General features: G+C 37.4%; 1 protein-coding gene across 1 annotated transcript in view; it reads left to right on the top strand.

Moving 5' to 3' along the window:
• Positions 1 to 16,370, top strand: part of Erc2 (ELKS/RAB6-interacting/CAST family member 2) — an 808,331-nt gene that overhangs the window by 618,525 nt on the left and 173,436 nt on the right. The window lies entirely within an intron of this gene.

The raw sequence follows: 16,370 nt of genomic DNA, 5'->3' as shown, positions 1-16,370 counted from the left end.
GTAGTGACAGGGGAAAATGTTTGGAAATGTAAAACAGCATCTTTAGTGGCCAAATTGGGGTGTTTGGGGAGTTGAAGATTACATGTCTATTTTATACTCAAGTTTAGCGTTTACAGAAGCAATAATGTCTTAACTACCGTAGCTGGCTGTCACCTTGCTTCTAGTTAGCAAGTGCACTTAATTTGTGACTTATTGGTTTCCACGATTTGGAATATCATCAGGATTCCTGACGATAATCTTTATTAACCTCATCCACAGCAATTGCCATTCTGGTGGTTTCTCAACCTGTGCCTCTCCATCATTCCACATCATGAACGCTGGTAATTTAAGCAAGATTAAGTGGGCAGCTAAAAGCCCATTTACCAGGGCTACTTCTAGGCTTCTGTCTTAACAGAGTGGCATTTCAAATTTGGGAGAAGCGAATTATAAGGCATCTTTATGAGGAAATAAATGAATGAAGTGCAAATGGATCTTTGAAGAAATGACAAATGAAAAAATGATAACCGACCAATCACTAAAACTGTATGTATTTTGTTTGTAGTTATTTTCTAAAATGCATCAAAATGGAGATTAATTTTTGTCTTCCTGTTGGGACAATTACTTTGTCTCCTCTTGCTTCCCACTTTTGGTTAAGTAAGGAATGAAGCTCTCACTTAAAAATGTAATAGTTATTTTATTATATAATTAAGCTCAAGAGTTAGAGATATTTTATTATTATTTTTTAAGATAGAATCTAAGTTCAGTTTGAGCACAGAATTGTCATGGCTTTTGTTGAGTTGTTCAGGATATAAAATCATTAGAATTTCAGACTTTTCTAATAGAACAAAGAAAGACATTCAGTGCCTATGTCTCTTTGCAGTTCTAAAAGAAACTATAAATAAATTGATGGGACCTTTGCTTATTTAACTACAACACTGTTGATATTTTTTCTGTTTTAATTTTTAGGAGATTTAAAAATTCTTTATGTAAACATGGGTAAATATCACAGACATGTACTTTTCTTTGTTTCCCCAGCCAAATAAATTCATAGTCTTAATGACATTTTACTACTCTAATCCTTTGCAGAAAGTTTTTTGGCTGTAAAGATCATTGAAATATTGAGTTTAGTCATTCAAAAAAGTCCTGCTAAAAAACAAAGCCAGAGTCCATAGTGGAGATAATATCTTGGATACACTATAAATTTTATAATGTAAATTCTTTATAATTTTATCAGAAAAATTAATTACTCTAGCTTATATTTGTTTGAGTATAACTGTGATACTGTTTGTAAGCACTAGGAATGCACTAAACTTGTAGATAAAAATACTGAAAATACTGTTACTCAAAATCCCCATTTTAATAATGGCATTGCTTTGGGGTCTCTAGAGATTGATGATTTTAATGCATTTATCTTTTAGCTAATAACAGTAAATTTATAAAGCACATGAATAATAATGGTAATGATAACTAAAGTTTGTTTTTATAATAGGCATATCTGCTTGTAACAAACCCAATTAAATGTGTTAGATGGTTTACATATTTTATCCCATATAGTACTCCATAAGAGTGGGCATAGGTTGATTGACCCTTATCCAAAATGCTTGGGACCAGAAGTGTTTTAGAATTTAGATTTCAGATTTTGAAATACTTACATATACATAATGAGATATCTTGATGATGGGACCTGTCAAAAAATGAGGTTCATTTGTTTCATAAACTATACATTATCCACATAGCCAAAGAGTAATTTTATGTAATATTTTTAAAAATTTTGTGCATGAAGCAAAGTTTTGTGGCATGGAATTTTCCACCTCCTGGTGTCATGCTAGTGCTCAAAATGGTTTTTAGAGCATTTTGGATTTTAGGTTTTCTGTTTAAATTTGCTCAGCTTTTACAGATGAAGAAACTGAGATACATAGAGTTAATTAACTTTCCCCAAATCATATAGATGGTAGTAGCACACATCTAGGATGTGAACCCAGATTTATAGAATCCCATTCAATGATTGCATGTTTGGTAAATTTTTTTTTTTTTTTTAAGAGAGAGTGAGAGAGGAGAGAGAGAGAGAGAGAGAATTTTTAATATTTATTTTTTAGTTCTCGGCGGACACAACATCTTTGTTGGTATGTGGTGCTGAGGATCGAACCCGGGCCGCACACATGCCAGGCGAGCGCACTACCGCTTGAGCCACATCCCCAGCCCCTGTGTTTGGTAAATTTTTAAAATCGATTATTTTTCAAGACTATTCATTTAGAAATAGTTATTGTCTTTCCACCAATAGATTGTGGTCATATTCTGATGACCCAGAACCACTGTAAAAGGAAAATTGTCTTGTGTTTCCTTCAGATGGTCATTTTTCCCTTCATAGATTTGTGTTTTCCCAATCTAAATGTCTTTTAAGTCATTTGCACTGATGTTTTTACTTTAGCTTAATCAAGGGAAGCAGGCCTACCATGTAGTATGTCCAGACCACCTTTGTTTGAGATGAATCAAACAGTATCATCCCTGTTCGGATTTTCAAGGCCACAGCTGTTTGGGTAGGAATACCAACAGTAACATCAGCCAATCATGGGATTTTGTAGTTTATTTACATGCCTTCCTGTGAGTTATCTCATGTGACCATAGTGGTATATAATATCAGTTTTATTTCACAGACCCCCTCAGCTAAGATACATAAAGTTAAATGACTTTTCCAAGACGAGCATCTCTTATGTTCCTGCTTTCTGTTTTCCATGCCGATAGCTTATTAGTACTAGTAGGAAAAGGAGGGTGAAGGTTCAGATTTTTCTCCCTTTACTCATTGGTATTGAGACAGCCCATTCAGGAACACCATGTGATATGCTGTGTCTACCAAGTCCTGAAATGCTGCTGTTGGTCACTTGGGGAGTTCTGGTACTATATGTTGTGAGTCTCTCTTTTCTGTGGATTTAGTTAGCAACATTTAGATTTGGTTTTAGTCCTTCGGCATCCCAAGTATTGGAGCAATAAACATCCAAGCTGCAATTGTAGAGTTGCTTTGGGCTATTCTCACTGATGATAGTGTTGTAACTGAGGTGTGATCCTCTTATTGGACCTCAGCCAAGTTCTTGCTGGGTTCAAAGTAAATATGTTGTGTGTTTTTTTTTCTGTGTCAAGCAAAGGATATAACAACTCAAAACAGTAGACATTATCTATTTTGACTGGGGGCACCTATAAATTTATGGACTACCTGGGTTCAAATTTGCACTTTGTGCCTTAGTAGACGTGTTAACTTGGGCAAATTAATTCACTGCCTTTGCTTCTTTGTCTGTCACATGGAGACATTATAATGCCCACTTCACTAGACTGTTTTGCAAATTGAATGAGTTACATGGAAAGAACTCAAGATACTGTTTTCTCTTTACACCGAAAACATGATGGTGTGTGTTCACGATGTATTTTCTAATGTGGGATCTATGACATGTCCTCTTAGTGTTTTGAAGTCTTGGCAAGACTGATCAATTATTTAGAAATGTTTTTAATAAAGAGCTGGTAAACCAGGTAAACCAGGTCAATGGAGTGTGAGGAGTTCTGATTGGTAGTGATCACCAATTTCCATGGTGTAAATACTCTTACCATGGCCAAAGTATATGCTATTAGAAGGAATCAAAGGAGATGCCCATAATTGACTCTTACTACCTCAGAGCAACCAGCTCCAGCATACTGCAGAAAAAGATCGACCCTGTGGGCTGTAAGAACCCTAGAATAGTTGCTAATTTGGATGGCCCATAACTCAGAGCTGTCACCTTTGGTTTTAGTGTAACCCTGTTATTTCAAGTAGATATCTGGTGAGGAGGAACCCAGACCATAGCCAACTCACCTACATTGGGTCAGTTGACTTTTATTCCAGAAAGGTCAAACATTGTTCTTTTTTCATGAAGCTTGGAGACTGTAGCAGAGTTTGATAGGTAAGTCTTGCCAGGAAAGATTTGGGATTTCCTGTTATTGGAGATCCTGGAGTGACTTTCTCACTGGCTTTCCTAAAGCTCACTTCTTAGCTTTTTTCTTTTCCTTGTTCTATCCAAGTATCCCTATAATACTTTCTAATTTTTTTTTAATTAGCCAGAATCAGGTTGTTGTTTTTTTTTTTTCTTTAGTCCAAAGAACCCTAACCAAAATATGTGTTGAGTGGCACCACACTGCTAGAGCTGTCTGGGAATTCTTCAACACGGCCTTCTGTTCCTCACACCAGTGCCTTCCTTCAGAGATGGTCATGAGGAAGCCCAACCCATTGTTGGATGGCTCTGACTCAGCTGCACTTTCTCCTTTAATGGAGTGTTGTCAGCTTTACCTACCTATGACTGCCATCCTTGAGTCCTAGTTCAAATCTAAGGGAGCAAGCCTCCCTGGGATTCATTCTAGCAGGTAGGCAAAGGAATAACCACCCATGGCTCCAAGTTTTCTCTGACCCTGATTATTTGCACGTTCCTAAGTTCATCATTGTACCCATTGCATTAAAAATCCAACTGAAAGGAACAATAAAAGCCTTAGCAATTAGGAAAATGCCAAGCACTTTTCAGAAGGAAAGACAAGCCCCTATCTAGTCAGCATAGAGAAGGACCAAATGTATTTTTCAAACACACCTGAATTATAACAGTATCCAGCAATCAAATGAGTGCTTTCTAGACATTGGATATCATGGACCAATAATATGAAAAAATATTTTTGAAAACAATGTGTGATATTAAATTAAATCAGACTGTTAAAATGTTAACTACTTTTAACATAACTTAAGAAAATAGCATTTTAATATGAAAAAGTAGAAAGGACATTACTAAATTTCAAAATAGAAGATTGTCCTTTCCCAAAAAAGATAATTGGCAATCTCACTCCCACCATATGTGACTGTATCCTACGTATGTATGCCTGTATGTGTGAAAAACGTCTGTGTATGCTAATCTCAGTCTTTGAGCTGACACTTAGAAATCACCTATTTTGATCACATTTTTTCTTCAGCTGTACTCCAACATCCCTTAAAGTATTGCACTGGAAGTCAGTGTAAATAATCAAGAGAGAAACAATTTTAAATAATCCAGTCCTCTCAGCTTTTGCTCATACACTTACCCATGTGGAAGCCCCTCTTTTCCTTCCTGAGTCCCTACAGTCCTGCCTTTCTTCACACCCAGCTGTCACCCTTGCCCTCCATGAACCCTGCCCTTATCCTCCCAGACCAAAGAGACTCTTCTTCCTTATTGCAACCAAGAATTTTAAGAAATGGCCAAGAATTTAGGCTCTGGATTCAAATTGCATTGCTATCCTTAAAAGCATGGGACCCTGAGCAAGCTACTACAGTTTTGCAGCTTACTCAGTTTTACAGTGATGACCTTAATTTTCTCTTCAAAGGCCATTTTCAGAGGACTGAATAAAACAATGTGTTTTATTTTTCCCTGGCATATTTAAAGCTCACAATAATAATCATTAGCAGTTGTTTATCTTCTACCTTAATAATGGAGTCACTAATCAGTCATTATTTATTTTTTGTTTTATGATTTATTTTCATGTGCTTTTGCTTCTTTACCAGAATAGTTTGCAAGTCTTGTCCATTGCTAATTCATCATAGTATCTAGCACAGTACTCTGTTCATAGTCAGTTGTGTCTGGATAAGAGGAGACATTAAGTCCCTCGTTGACAATATTGAGCCCCTACTTTTAAAAGATAATACCTATATGTTTGCAGTTATCCTTCAGGGTGCTTTTTTATTGAACCTCTCTTCCACTGGACTTTGAAGAGACCCCTTAATGTTCTGCAGCCTCTTTCTTCTTTGCCTTCTGCCTTTTGTCCTGTGACACTTGAAGTTCAAATCTAAATGGGGATCCTTGGTTTCTGTTCAGTGGAGCTAGGCAGCCTCAAGACTGCCAGGAAGATAGATGGTCTGGTTTTAAAGCAATCAGTCAACAGATCAGTATCTCAGAAAATGGTAATCAGTGTCAGATTGGAGTCTGGTCACCAGGATGTTTTCTCATTAAGTGGTTTTCTAGGTCTAGGGGCCTCTATGATGGGTTCTATCACCTTTCTTGGCTTCTAGTCCCCTCCTCCTCCCTCCGATTCCTATAATAGTCACCCTGCACACCGAGTTAATTGCCACTAGTGGTCAATCTTGGGTGCAAGTGGAGTAATAGTTGGACATTGTGGGAAGGGAATTGCCTCAGTCTTTTTAAGTCTTTAAGGGCATAAAGGGATAAAGAATTAAAATTATCTGTAGGCATAGGTTATAAATAGGTAAACCAATAAAGAAAGCCATAAAGCTGCTTTGATTTGGGGGAAAAAAAACCTCTTAGATTGAAGCTTATAAAATTGTCACTGTTCAATTACTTCTGACCCACAAAACAAGTGAGTATCATATAATTCACCCCACATCTATGAATATGAGGTTTCAGTTTTCTATTTTCTTGTTTATTTATTTATTTATTTGCAGTACTGGGGATTGAACCAGGGGTGTTTTATGACTGAACTCCTTCCCCAGTCCTTTTTTATACTTTTTATTTTGATACAGGGTCTCCCTAAATTGCTGAAGGTCTTCCTATATTGCCAAGGCTGGCCTTGAATTTGTAATCCTCCTGCCTCAGCCTCCCAAGTTGCTGGGATTACATACATGTGCCACATCACCTATTTGTTTTTGAGGCTCTGAATTGTGCTGCACATTCATGATGAAAAGATAGGTAATAGGACACTTTGTGGTTGATTATCCCAGCACTTGGCACACATAGATGGAACCCTGTGGTTGCTTATGCCCAGCTTTTATATTGTGAACAGGATTCATGGACACCTGCTCTATGTGATTTTCCATATGATCTGGAATTTGTTTCTGATAGTGATAGAAAGGTATTTCTTCAAGTTCTGTCGTATTACCACACCATCAGTTTGTCTCATTACTATATGGATTGTCTGGGATCTGCTGTGTAATAAGTTCCACAGAAGCATGGACAGTGTCCATCTTGTTTATATATTCATCCCCAGTACCTGGTACACAGTGGGAAATCAGTAAACATGAGGAATGAGTTGAAAAAATAGAAGAACTGGGCTCTGATCATCTGCCTGTTTTAGTCTTGCTTATATGGCCAGTAAACACCCACTCCAGAGGAGCATGTTCAGTTCAGTTGCTTCAGGTTGGACTTCATAATTTCATGTCAAAATTGTTCCTGCTTCCAGTGATTGCTCCTCCCAGAGTGGAAATTTCACTTCCATGAGCCACAAGGCCACCCATACTGTAAATCTGAGACTGCTTTCTATACCATTGTGTCTTGGGCTGGTTCCCTCACGATTCTTTCCAGATGTGGAGTGCTTTCAGGTAGTTTACCAGACTCTCTCATTCTGCATCCGCTGTCTGGTTTCGCATTCCCTCACCCTCTGAGAAGGAAGGATGATTGTGTCCTACATATTGTATTCATGAATCCAGAAATTTCAGATAACTAATAGATAGAATTTCTCATTGCTTCTGGGTTCACTAGCTGGGTTCTGCAGCTCTTTGTCATGGAGATCTTTTTGAATCATTGCTCAGCTGCAGTGGTATGTGTGTGGATACATGGTTTTATACTTTAAGTTGGGTTCTGAAGTTAATTTATGGTCATTAAATATGTTCTTACACCTCCTTTTAGGTAAAGACTATGATATACTGGTAGAAACTCATCAGGAAAATGGCCATGTGTATTTGCCTTTTCTTCCATGAAGCAAAGATGGGTAGTGAGTGTGCATTACTTGGGTCTGGTGTTTTTGTGGGAGTATTTTTGCAGTTTCTTTAGTTCTATCAGAACTGTGATGAATTTGGTCTCACTTCTTCTTCGTACAGTGTTGAAGTGTGTATTTCTAATCTTGGTCATTTGGTCTTTTAAGTCATTTCCAAAAAAAGTATTTCCCTGCAGTTTTCAGGTATACAATCCTTGTTGGATTTATAGCCTGCTTTCTTCTGGGTGTTCTCTTAGCCAATTCATGGCAAGGACAGAAAGGCTGAGACTTTTATTCATTTGAAACAAACTGCATATCCATTAAGTGACCTCCTTTAAAAAAAATAAAAGGATACAGTAATCAGTACCTAAAGCATGCCTGTCACCTCTTTACTGACTGGTCAGCAGGCCCAATCCTAAATTAATAAATCGATGATTTGATGCATGATCATTTGAATCTATACTTTTCATCAAAGAGTAAAAAAATATCAGCAGAAGGAGTAGAATGTAAAATGGCCTAGGTCTCTTTGCATGGCGAATCTCAACTGTGTTTATTTTTTTTCCATATATAAAAACTCACTTTTGGTACCTTTTAAAAATATAAATTATCTACTTGGGGGTTGGGGGGAGAAAAATGGCAGTATTTATTGCAGTGGCCACGAGGTGGCAGACCTAAAATCCAGACTTCTCAAAGTAGCTGAGACACTTAGCATGAGGAATTACATCTTTGTGAATGCTTTAAAAGCATTAGCTTCCCAGAGGAAAACTTTTTCAGGTTATCCTAAATTAATGTCTAATTCATTGGCAGGCTCCGCAAGAGAAAACACCCTTGAGTGGATGGGCATCTGTTCCATCCTCCTCCCTTGCGGCCATCTCGCCTTCCTGCTCCTCCCAAAAACCTGCTCTTTGTCCGGCCACTACCGTCGCCCACATCACACACACAACAGACGCAACCACTGCTGTTTCCTTCCTCTATGCAGAAGCTCAACTGCCCTTTTTCCTCCTTTTAAATAGAAACTCCCTCAAAGGAACTGCCTCTGGAAAACTCAATTTTGTCTATTTCAATCTGCAAAAATCTATTCCATAGAACCTTAATTCGATTTTCTTTAAGTATTGCACTAACAACATTCTAAAATATGTCCATTTTTGCACATATCCCTCTCACATCATGACAATCTGCTTTGTTCTTCATTACAATTTAGCATATGGAAATAGTCTGTTCCATGTAAACATAAACAAGGGGATGACTTATTTAATACAAAATATTTTGATTAAGAAGGGAAATATCTAGTTCAGGATACAGGAGAGCAATTTGCTGCTTGGTGTAAAAATTGACTAATCAACCCTAGTAACTTTAAATATGCAGTAGAAAAAAATTAAAATATATTATCATTAGGAAAACTTACATACACATATGTATATACACAAATATGCCATACTTACCAATAAGAAAAAAAATTGATCTGATGGTACTATAACTTGAAATCAGTAACCTATTCTCTGACAATTGCTCATTTCCAACCAAAAAGTTCATGCCATAGAACAGGCCTCCTGACAGTAACTGATCACCCATGGACAATAAGTTTAGTTTAGGTGGACACTGGGCAAAGTTCTACCCCACAGTGAAGGCTAGATGTATTTGGTTTTCTCATTATCAGTCACTGATAGCCCCCCGGGGACTCTGGTTGGGTGCATTTCACATAGACAGCCACCTTGACAAAGTCAAATGGTCAACAGAGAAACAACCTCATCACTGAATGGGATCAGCAAGACCAAGCATCATCATCTAACAGTGCACCCTAACACAGGGTCTCATAGTGGGTCCTGAAAGCCAGTTTTACTTACCCTCTCTGCTTCCAATTTTATTTTGTAAAGGATTTTTTAATGAAAGAATTTTTTTTGAAATTGTTTGACATAGGTTAGATTGTGCACTTGACCTTGACTTCTAAAGGGTTACCTTTCAGAATGTTTCCATTTCTCAATTGCGCACACAGTGCAAAATCACATCCTGTCACATTCTGTGTGGCCTTTTGGCTGAACTGGTATTGAATAGTTATTGACTAAACCAGGCCTGGCTGTCTGGGATGCAACTCTTCTATGGTCAACAGACCCTTTTCCTCACTTAAAATTGGTTTTCTCCTTTCAGTTTGTTTGTGAAACAGATGTCAGCTCATGAAAGTCAAATGTGCAGCTTAACAGAAACCAATTTTAGAGGTTTCTTTGAAAGTTTGTCTTGAAAGTAAGAGACTCATTAGCATGTTTAGATATATTTAACACAAAGAGGAGCCCAGTATGAAATAATGCAAAACTTTCAAATCTTTACATTTGGTGGCATCCATGTTATGTAATAATAGGTAATTGCTAACATATATTGTGTGATCATGTCAGACACTGAACAAATTCTTTACATGCCTTGTCACATTTAATTCTGACAGGGTCTGAGAGAGAGAGAGTTATTATTATTATTATTATTAGTTCATTTATTAGAAAACCTAAGTTTCAGAGATGGTAACTTGCCTCAGAATCACAGAAGCAAAAAGTATTACTGAGATTCAAACCCAAGAGCTAAGCATCAGTACCTTCTCTGAAAGACATGATGGTATTTTATTTGCATGGGAAAGTTAAAAAAAAAATCATAAGCTATTCCTGAAAAGAAGTCTCCCTCCCTCCCTGCTTTCTTTCCTCCTTTCTTTTAGATGCAGTGCACAACAATCAGTCATCGCTTACACATGTCCATCCTCCATTACCTTTTCATCAATTCTTCAAAGGGATATGAGTTGAGAGGGTGGCCTAGGATGGGGCCAGTAGCTCTTCCTGGCGTACCTCCTCCTCTGGCTGTGGACCTTTTCCATATGTGGGGAAATTAGTTGGCTGCACACTTACCAACACCCTTTGTAGCTGGCTACTAGGTGGTACTGGCAGTTGCCATCTCTCAGTGTCCCAGAGCACATGGAGCTGGCCCTTGAGAGCCATATTTCTGGTCTAAGTAGCACTTAGGGAAGCCCACAAATGGATTAGCTACCTCCCTGGGTCATGCACAAAGCTAAGATTTGGATAGAAGCTGATGTGAAGAGCAAAGAACTTCCCCAAGTCTCTGTGGCCCCCATTTTAGGAAATTCCAAGCATATGCTATTAGGTTTCAAAGGCAGAATTCTTGGTAATTGGAGTAAACTATTTTTTGAGGTCAGTTTTAGATGGGCGACAGAGAGCAAACCGCATTCAGGAGTCTGGACTGCCAAAGCCTGGCCTTTATGAATCTAGTCTGTTCTTCATCCTTGCTGAAACTTGTGATTGTTCAAACATATCTCACCCTGTGAGCCACACCTCACACTAGCTGCTTTGCTTTCTGAGTGGGCCCTTCTACTTATACCATATATCCTTGTGCCGATAGGGTTGATATTAATGGATATCAAAGACTTTTACTTTCTCAAGATGCTATTTGAAAATACACCTTTAAAATCAAGGCAAATAAACATCTATCTCCAGGGTAATCACAGCTAAGCTCCCCCCAGCCCTGATCTCAGGGGTGAGAGAGGCTGTTTTGAACAAGATCTTTCGTCACCGTCTGTCTTAAGTCACCTCCTACTGAACTTAAGGTTGAAGATTCAGGGTCATGAGGGAAAGAAAACAGTAATTAACTGGAAAAAGTTGATTGAGCTGAATTTTTTTTTCCCACAGTCTGATTGGAACATGACTGCCTGGGGCTGAGCACCATACATAATGTAGGTTCACCCTCATATGTCATTATCCAAACATTTCTTAACGGAAGGCATTTTTTTTCAAGCATCTGCTTTTGTAATTGAATGTGTTTCTAAAGATGGGTCAGCTGACTAAAACAAGAACCAAACAAGAAAAGTATATATATTCATGCTTCTGCCCTAATCCAATATCTAACAGACCTTAATTGGCTCACTTCATTCCCAACTCCTAAAATTAATTTTAGATCCCCTCTCTGAGCTCGAATCACCATTAATAGTAAGACTGCAACAGGGAGTGAAACAGAAATGTTTACAAAGCTCCCTTTTAAATTGACGGTGATAAGTGCCACCACAATGTATAACCATCAGTGGATCCTGGAGCTTTCTTTGTGGGGGTTAGCCACAGGCGACACACAAAAGGAGGCATTCATCTTGGCAGAAGATGCCCTTCAGTCCTCTTTTGTTGTAGTCCCTAGAGGAATTTTTTTTCAGGGTGACTTAAACCATTTTTTTTTGGTATCTTATTAGCTGTGTCTTGACTACCTCCTACAAACTGAATGACAGCTTAGGGTTATTAAATGTGTTCTTACACATATTTTTATCCATTGTTAACCCTGACTAAATGTATGAGAGGGCACAGAATTCCCCCCTCTTTTCCTCCATTGTTGCCCATATTTGTTAAAGAAATTATTCCCCTTGACGTTTGTTTAGGCTGCACTTTGATAAAATGCTGTCTATGATCCACTTTCTTAGCTTGGCATTCAGCAGACTACTATAGATTTATTTCTCTTTGCATTTTCTTATCTTCCTTCCTAGCATATTTGGGCTTCCTTTTCATATTTTAAGCTATATTTTCGGGCATAGACAGATCACCTTAGTAATTGTACACTGAAGTACAGCAATGTTCTAAGGATAATTTTTCAAGCCTTCAATATATACTTAGCCTCACTAACTGTCAAAGGATGCATTTACATGTATTTCTCATGTTGTCTAAGAATAAGCAAATAGATAAATTAAGTGTTGAATGTGATTTCAGACTTAGTAGAACTTTTTTCAGCTTGATGGAACAGTAACAATTTTTGAAACAAGGTAAATTTGACCTTGAATCTAAAAGGTAATTTATTGGAGAAAATAATAAGAATTTTTCTTTGTTTTTCCAATTCATATCCAAGTGTCTTGTTACCAGTATAATCTATATACTTCAACCTTTTTAAAAATGGTGTATGAACTGCAAATATTTCACTTTTCCCAGTTTTAAATGGCTGACCCAAATTCCCCACAATGGAAGAAAAAAAGAGGGATATTTCACCTAAGTTTTCTAATCTATTCTAGCGTTTGTCATTTTCTCAAAAATAGGCCTTTATATGATCTTATTAAAGTATATATCACTAGATGCTCTGTGTCAATGTATCAGTAAATTGGCTCATGGGAATTGTCAAAGTATAGAATCTGATGTATGGTCCATAAAATGGAGTTAATCATTATAAAATTATGTTCAGTATTCCCCACTCTCAAAAAATATTGACCTTTAAATCAGAGATGATAAAATTTTTTCATTTCACAGAATTAGTTCACAGTGATTTAAATTATTAGCTATAGTGCTTCAGCTTTGTAGAGAGTTTTTGACTCATTTTTAAAGGTTTGTGCATAAAAACAAATCCAATGGCTCTGTCAGCCTACGGCTAAGGGCTAACTTAACCTGTCACCCCTGTACAAATAGATGACAGCCAGGTTAACTTAATATAGTCAGCCACCTTTCCGTTTTATCCAAAAGTGTGAAATATTCACTTTTCTCTAGTTCTATCCGTTATCTTCTGCTAATTATTGTTTGTTTCAAATAGACTCAAGTTATTGAATGTTGATCTTAGTCAAGGCCTTATTAAGGAGAAATCATTAGTCATGGCTAAAAGGAAAATGAGGGATTCAAAATACATATGATTCCCCATTACAATAATTTTATTTAGAGTTATATTGTTTTATAATTCCAATATTTATAAAATAGATTTGTTAACTAAATGTTAAAAAACAAAAAATGTTGTATAGAAAAAGTTTATAAAAAATAAAATAGATTATTTTATATGAATGTTAATGTTAATAAGAGGCTGTATATGTATTATCATTATTATTCTCTTTGGTACTTGAGATTGAACCCAAGGTTGCTTTTCCACTGAGTTACTTCCCAGTCCTTTTTATTTTTTTTTTTTTTTGAGACAGAGTCTTACTTGGTTGTCTAGGTTGGCCTTGAACTTGCCATCCTTCTGCCTCTGCCTCCCAAGTCTTGGGATTATAGGCATATGCCACTGTGCCTAGATAAATGTACTCCATAAAAATTATTTAAAGTGTATTTTGAGGTTTAGTAATTAAGAATAATTTGATTCAGAGCTATATTTGGTGATTTATCTATAAAGAATTAGAAATTGATTTGTGTTTTTACTAATAGTAAAGTGGGAATTAAAAATTAATTTATTAGGACTTTTGATGGTATTTTAAGAGGAAAAATAAGTTTAAAAGCCTAGATTACAGGATCATAGGGAGCAGGTAGTTTGGAATGATCATTCTTTGGGTTTATGATGACATTTAGTAGTTATTAAAGCTGCATAATTTTGACTTAGAAGAGGAAAGTAAGTTAAAGGGGCTAAAAGAAGACATGGGGAACCTAGTTAGGAGATTACTGCAGTTTTCCAAGTGGAAGTTTATGTACATTATACCAGAAATTGTGTGCTTGTGCATATAAGTGTGTTGGCACCTATTTTAGCTTAACAGATGGGAAGGAGAGACAGAACATAAATAACCTGGTGAAAAAATGAGAAAATTTCACATTTGCTAAGCTTTTAAAGCATGTACCTGCAGTTTATTTGGCAACTGAAAACCTTCACTTCTAATTTTTAAATGTTTACTCTTAGGATATTTTGTGGGAGACAGCAATAATGCAGAAAAGTATAAATAGAAGAGAAGTAAAGATAACTTCATCCATTCTACCTTCCTGAAATGATGACTATTATCTTTTCAGTGTATTTTCTTCCAGTTTTACTTCTCCCTATGAATATAGCTTTATGTTAAAGTGATCTTGCTGAATATATTCTTGCATGTTAAGAACTGTGAAGGGCCCAAAACCTTCCTATTAGCATCCTAACAGATGAGTCTGCCTTCGTTTCACAGATGCCAGCAAATGGCAAGGGACTTCTGGGGCATAGATAGAAGAGTTTATTGTTTATAGCACAAGGAATAGTTTAGCATATTTGTATCAGTTCCTCTTGCTCCAGAGACTCACAGAAGCAAAAGGGATGCCTCAGATGAACATACACACCTAGATGGTTGCACTACAGGAGAGCAACCCTGAGCTTCAGGAATTTGAATACATTATAATTGGCAGTAACATGCTTGCCCTTTGTTCCAGAAGAAGACACTATTATGCAGGGCAGTAAACATGTCTACTCCTAGATCCAAAGGAAGATATCTCTGCCTTTCAAGGCCTGTCCCTATACAAATATCCTAGGAAGACTGTCAGAAAAGAAGATAATGTCTTTGCTTGTAGAATGTGCAGAAATGAAAGATTCATGGATAACAGCTTCTCAGCAAATCTAAATGTTTTCAAATGCCATTAATATTTTTAAAATCACCACTTAAGATGGCTGCATATAGCTGTAAAGAATCAATCATTGGCATGTGACACAATTTACCACTATTTCCCAATTTTCCTAATATTGGTCTGTTAGGTGGTTTCCATTTAAAAAGCTTCACTTACACATGTCACTGGGGCAAAGGAGGTAAAATATTACAGTTACCTTGTGTGTTGTAGCTAAGTGTGGAGCAGATAGCAAATGGGCTGCCCCTGATTTAAAGTCCGTACAGCCTCTTGAGCTTGGCCTTCTATATAAATATGCACGGCTATGAGCGGAAAGCATGTCTATTGTCTCAAGATGTTATCCAGAAGGAGACAGGCCCTGTAAAGCTGGTATTAATGCTGCTGGTGGTAGTCCAGGCTGCCCTGGTTTTCTTCTGGAAAGTAGAGATATTCCCTGACATGTTCTGCTGCTCACCCGTCTGCCTGAGCCTGAGACAGAAGCTCATACTGCCTGGCATTAGTGGGGCCCAGAAAAGTCCATGTAAATCCCTTCAGTGTGAAAGGGAAAAATCTAAGATCCAATTAATGACCATCTTGTCCAAACATCTGGAGGGGGCCTGGTCTGGTGATGGGGATTAAAGAAAGGCAAAACAGGATAATGACCAGGTTTTAGTCCTGAGACTTATATGCATAGGAAGTACCCAATGTGGAGCTTCCCTGGAGCTGTGGGATCCTCTGTAGAATCTAGAATACTTCGTCAGAGACAAGTGGTGAAACCAAAGGAGGACTAAATGAAACACACCCTAGAAAGTCATTTCCTAGTCAAAAATTATCCCTGATGACCCAAGGTTGAAATTTGTGAAAAATTTGAGCACAAAACTTAGGTAACTTTAGACTTCTGAGTAGGCAATGATCACAGATAAAACAGGAGGAAAAGCATTCAAATTCTTTAAAAAAAAGAGGGAGGACAGTGATGCGTTAAAAAGTTTTGTGGGGGGAAAGTAAAACGTGAACTTTATTCCTCAAAGCAACATCTTTAAGCACCTACTATATTCTCAGGCATCTTCTAGATGCTGGAAAATTGGTGACACACAAGATAGATGAGGTCCCAATTTCATAGAACAAAAGTCTAGAAAGAAATAAATAACACATATTGAAGATCCTGGGGTCTAGGGTTGTGGCTCAGTGGTAGAGCCCTTGCCTAGCATGCGTGAGGTACTGGGTTCGATCCTCAGCACCACATAAAAATAAATAAATAAAGACATAAAAATAATAAACGGAGTTATGTGACAAACCCCTAACTTGAACACAAGGTGGAAGTGGGGGAGGCAGTTTTGGGATGAGCAGCCAAAGAGAGATTTTTCTGAGGATATAAATCTGGGCCGAAACCTGGAAGATGAGGAGTTGGGTGACAAAGGAAAAGCCTATGAGATGAGAACAGGGGTACAT

The sequence above is a fragment of the Urocitellus parryii genome, chromosome 3 (assembly GCF_045843805.1).
Source record: "Urocitellus parryii isolate mUroPar1 chromosome 3, mUroPar1.hap1, whole genome shotgun sequence".
NCBI classification, from domain to species: Eukaryota; Metazoa; Chordata; class Mammalia; order Rodentia; family Sciuridae; genus Urocitellus; species Urocitellus parryii.
Note: the sequence above shows the minus strand (reverse complement) of the source record. Positions and strands in the feature narration are given on the sequence as shown.